We start from the raw sequence: 5,901 nt of genomic DNA, 5'->3' as shown, positions 1-5,901 counted from the left end.
AAATAAATTATAAATGTAACGTGATGAAAACGCTATAAACAGAAAGGGAACAGACTTCAATGAGAAACAAACACCGGCGCCGTCTTTGATTCATCAGTTCTGATATCAAATAAAGTCAACTGCATAAATAGCCCTGTATCCATTGCAAACATATTTTATTATAAGTCTTAAAATGTCCATAACATAAAATCATTGGCAGTATAGTGTGACTTGTACTGCGCTGTGCTGATTTCTAAAGACTGCGGCGATACCAGTTGCCCTCAAACAACGCTAAGAAAGAGCTTACAAATGGTCCAGGGCCGGGTTTCCCGATAACGATTGAACTTAGCTCTTAAGAGCGCTTTCTACGAGCTACTTAACGAACATTCGTTGTTCATTAACGTGCGTTTCCCAAAGATGCACATTAAACGATCGCTCGCAGCTGGGTTTTAAGTGCTACTTACGAGTCGCTATCCCTTTGTCAAGTGCTGAAATGTCACCTGTAGAATGACTCGAATTTGTAGCAGAAGCTTGTTTAGGTTAATTCAGCTGATGTGCACTAATGTTTTTTTTATAATATTTTTCATTATTGTTTAATGACTAAATATTATAAAATGTAGTCATTAAACAATTATTTGTTTAAAATTATTTTAATGTTTTAATAATTTGTGCAAAATAAAATATTATTTTCCGTATTTAGTTAGGACTCGTCCCACATCATTGCAGGAGTGCAATTTGCTGGTTGTCCTGCAGGTGACCTTGTAACTCTGTTGTCTTACGATGCACTTATGTATGAACGATTACTCCAGAGCACTCGTAGATCTACGATGCTTTTCAAGTGCTACTTAAGTTACGAAGCTTTTGGGAAAAGGACCGTAATTTTAAGATAATTCGTACGATAGTTTTTACGATCAACTTAGCCTTACGATGCTTTTGGGAAACCCATCCCAGACCAACCTTACGAAAGTGTGACTTACAGAAAATATACTTAACGTACGAACGTTTTGGGAATCGTGCCAAAGAGTTAGGTTAAGGAATAAGTTAAGAACTACTTAGCGATAAGGGCTGCGTTCCCCGAAACCTTCTTAGCTCTACGTTGTTCTTAAGTTGTACCTTAAGCTGTACCTTATCGTTAATACGTGTTTCCCGAAACATTCTTAGTTACGTATCCCTTCTGTAAGTCATACTTTCGGAAGGTTGGTCTGAAGCACTCTTAGCTATACCATATCCCACTTGACTCCACTAGGGGCCATCACTGTGATAAAAGCTTACATTGCAGTCTATATAACTAAATATTTGTAAAAAATAAAAAAGTTGCAATACACTCCGTGTTCAAATTTCCACATTAAAACTAATCAAAGCTAAAATCTAATGCAATCATAATATATACTTATAATATAATATATAATTTTATGTTATATTTAACAGGCGCGGCTCCAGAAATACGTCTTATCCGCATTGTAACCACGCTTGCGCATCCAGTGTCCAAGCACAATAAACGTGTGAACTAATGAACGACAGTTTGTTTTTATATATATTTTAATTTTAATGCACATCCAAGCAGGTGACTTTCACGACCCACCGTATTCCCCTGTGCAGCGCTGGGAACCCCTAATATAAAGTATCCTTTAAAGTGAAGGAATAGCGGATGCATTGGAGCAGTTTATGCATGATACGTTTGGAAATGAATTGCGGGTTTTGCAGGGGTTTGATATATAATAAAAGGTTGAATTTAGTTGTTTGCAATTTGAAATATTTTTACAAGATATTCCTATTAAATTTAACTTGAACTATTTCTGAAATATTTCTTTAATAAAGAACACCGCTATCTCATAACGCAGCGAACATAAAGTGAACAATTGATTGTTGAGGAATCGATAACAACCTATTCAGCACCATCGCATGGACAGCACCTGGTAACGTCGTACGTAAGAAGGAATACCTTAAGAAACCCATTTAGAGATAAAGTTAGAAGTGACCAAACACATCAACGTTTTTCCTATTTGGGACGAGTGGTTGTGCGAGCAAGTTTGGTGGTACAAAATAAAACGTAGCACTTTTCTAAGCGGATTTAAAAGAGGAGCTACATTTTATGGCGTAATAGCACTTTTGGGAGTACTTCGACTTGGCGCAGTAACACTTTTCAGGCGAGTCGAAGTACTCCCAAAAGTGCTATTACGCCATAAAATATAGTTCCTCTTTTAAATCCGCTTTAAAGCGCTACGTTTTATTTTGTACCACCAAACTTGCTTGTATAACTACTCGTCTTAAATAGGAAAAACGTTGATGTGTTTGGTCACTTCTAACTTTATCTCTAAATGGTACCATTGAATGAATGGGGCTAAGCTAAATGCTATTGAAGCGTCGCAGCGCGCTCCAGCGCTTACGTGCACGCACACAGATGATAGAGGGATGTATCAACAATTCTTAGTTAAGGTAATAACATATTTTAATATTGAAAATGAGTAGACTATTCCTTTAAGGAGGCTGGTGGAAATAGCCAGGAGAGCACTTACCAGCAGAATCCGCTCCTGCAAACATCTCTCTTTTTCCTTGTTTAGTTTTCTTTATTCTTTTTCGTTATTTGTAAGTTTGATTAGTTGTTTTGGGTTAAGGTTTCAGGTATTTAAATTAGCATTATTATTGGGAGTAATTTGATTATTTTTGTTATTTAAAGACTTAATTTTCAAGGTTAGTTGTTTCTTGTGATGCGTGTTTCCTTTTTAAATAAATATTTTGCAGTAATTTGGTTTCACGTGTCCTTCCTTAATGTTGCGTTTACCCCTTCCTTATGGTTTACTTAGGGGTTCGTAACATAAAATGGGGGCTCGTCCACGTACACGCTTTCCGGAAGCAGTTCCGCTGCGGAAAATAACTGCTAGAGCTATTATTAAGGCTTTGACAAGATTTTTTACTACGTTTGGATTGCCAAAAACGGTCCAAACGGATCAAGGCTCAAATTTTTTGTCCAAGGTTTTTAGGAATGCTCTTAAAGCTCTGAGAGTTTCTCATATTGTGAAACAAATCGCAGGGTGCTTTAGAGCGATGGCATCAGACTTTGAAATCCGCTCTTCGAAAATATTGCCTGGAGACTGGTAATGAATGGGATGATGGGGTTCCATTGGTTTTATTTGCCCTTCGTGAAGCATGACAAGAGTCTTTGGGTTTTAGCCCGTCTGAATTGGTCTTTGGACACAACGTGCACGGTCCTTTAAAGGTACTGAAGGATGAATTTTTCTGTAATACGTCGTCTGAGAAAAGCAACGTGCTTGATTTTATTTCTCGTACTCGCGAGCGTTTACAAAATGCTTGTGCCGTGGCCAAAAACGCTCTCTCTCTATCGCAGAAGAAAATGAAAATTCGCTTTGATAAGCGAGCGGTAGCATGCAATTTTGTAGCGGGAGAGAAAGTGTTGGTGTTGTTTCCTGCGCCGGGTTCTGCTTTGGCCGCACGATTTGCTGGTCCATACGTAATCAAAAGCAAACTCAGTGATACAGATTATATCATTCATACTCCTGAACGCAGACGAAAGACGCGGCTGTGTCATGTGAATATGTTGAAGACCTATTGTGGCGCTGATAAAACTGACCTGCCAAGTAATCTTTCTGAGGGTGAGTTCCAGACTGCTAAAGCAGACAGAGTGTCTATGCTATCCAATACACTTGATGATGATGATGGATTAAACATGTCTAGTGAACTGTTGAATGGTGGTTGTTTAAAAAATTAAGAAATTTTGAAGGATTTGCAATCTCAACTGTCTTATTTGTCTAGTGATCAGCGACAGGATCTGATTAGTCTGGTAGAGAATTTTCCTAACTTGTTTACTGATGTTCCCTAAGGTACCACCGTCATCCAACAGGACATTGACGTGGCTAACGCTCGTCCAATTAAACAGCATGCGTATCGCTGTCCAGTAAGTAAAAGGGAGATCATGAGATGTGAAGAGGAGTATCTGGTTCAGAATGGCTTTGCTGAAAAGAGTAATAGTCCGTGGAGTTTACCGTGTATTTTGGTGCCGAAGGCGGATGGGTCGCACCGTTTTTGTACTGACTTTCGAAAAGTAAATGCTGTTACCATTCCAGATGCGTTTCCCTTACCACGTATAGAGGATTGCATTGACAACCTTGGAGCTGCTCAGTACATTACGAAATTAGATCTTTTGAAAGGGTATTGGCAGGTGCCATTAACTAAACGTGCCTCTGAAATTTCAGCATTTGTGACTCCCGATGTTTTCCTCCAATACAAATGGATGGCTTTTGGGCTTAGAAATGCGCCCGCCACCTTTCAGCGGTTAATGTCTACGGTGTTAGGTGATCTTCCGAACTGCAACGTTTATCTGGACGATGTTGTCATTTATTCTGCTACCTGGTCTGATCACGTGTCTTTACTGTATGATGTGTTTAGTCGCTTAGCTGCCGCCTCTTTAACACTAAACTTGACAAAGTGCGAGTTTGCAAAGGCTTCAGTTACATACCTTGGAAAAAAGGTCGGTAACGGTGAAGTACGTCCCATTGAGGCAAAAGTTGATGCCATCCTTGCATATCCTGTGCCTATGACACGTCGCGAATTGAGACGATTTTTAGGGATGATCGGTTATTACAGATGTTTCTGTAAAAACCTTTCGTCTGTAGTCGCTCCTCTAACAAAACTGTGTAGTCCAAAGGTGACCTTTAAGTGGACTGATGAATGTCAAAATGCTTTCTTGTGTTCCAAGTCTCTTCTCTGTAGTGCTCCAGTGTTGTCTGCTCCTGAGGTGGGTAGGCCGTTTAAACTTGAGGTGGATGCAAGTGCGACCGGAGTGGGAGCAGTTTTACTCCAGGATGGTGCTGACGGTATCCCCCATCCGGTGTCTTACTTTTCTGCTAAGTTCAATTGTCATCAAATGAATTATTCTACGAGACGCTGGCTATGTTGCTTGCTTTGCAGCATTTTTATGTGTATGTTGGCTGTACTACCACCCCTGTTATTTTGTACACGGATCATAATCCGTTGTTTTTTTTTTAATAAAATGTATAATCACAACCAACGGTTGATGCGTTGGGGGCTGATGGTCCAATGTTATAATGTGGAGATCCGTCACAAGAGAGGATCTGATAATGTTGTAGCAGACGCCCTTTCTAGGGGATAATTTTTTTCCCCCTTCTGTCGTTTGCCCGTTAATGCTTCACCCAGAACCAGTCTCATTTTGTATGACACTAGGTTCTTCTTTTAGGTGGGGGAGTGTTATGGCCCTTGCCGTGTGTGTGGTGTTTTTCTTGTCTTGTGTTTTAATTGTAGGTTCATCCCTGCGCACCAGTTTCCAATTGGGTTCGTTGTGGGTGGCTATATTAAGGAGGCTGGTGGAAATAGCCAGGAGAGCACTTACCAGCAGAATCCGCTCCAGCAAACATCTCTCGTTTTCCTTGTTTAGTTTTCTTTATTCTTTTTCGTTATTTGTAGTTTGATTAGTTGTTTTGGGATAAGATTTCAGGTATTTAAATTAGCATTATTATTGGGAGTAATTTGATTATTTTTGTTATTTAAAGACTTAATTTTCAAGGTTAGTTGTTTCTTGTGATGCGTGTTTCCTTTTTAAATAAATATTTTGCAGTAATTTGGTTTCACGTGTCCTTCCTTTATGTTGCGTTTACCCCTTCCTTATGGTTTACTTAGGGGTTCGTAACAGATACAAATAATATATCTCTTTTTTTACTTCCCATCTATACATTAATGCTGTGTTTTGGGAGATAGGAAGGACTTTTGTTTCTGTTTACTACACCATTAGCTTGCCTGAAAAAGATCAAATTTTTATTAAAGATTCACATAAATTATGATCTAAATTTGATTTAAATTGTTTTTGGATATTGTTGTGCTGAATTCGGCCATCTGTTGCTTAGAAAAAAAAACAAAAAAATTACAGTTTAGGTAATAAATAATTTCGAC

Source organism: Misgurnus anguillicaudatus, chromosome 12, assembly GCF_027580225.2.
Source record: "Misgurnus anguillicaudatus chromosome 12, ASM2758022v2, whole genome shotgun sequence".
Classification (NCBI taxonomy): Eukaryota; Metazoa; Chordata; class Actinopteri; order Cypriniformes; family Cobitidae; genus Misgurnus; species Misgurnus anguillicaudatus.
The sequence above is the reverse complement of the archived record's forward strand: the minus strand, read 5'-3'. Positions refer to the sequence as shown.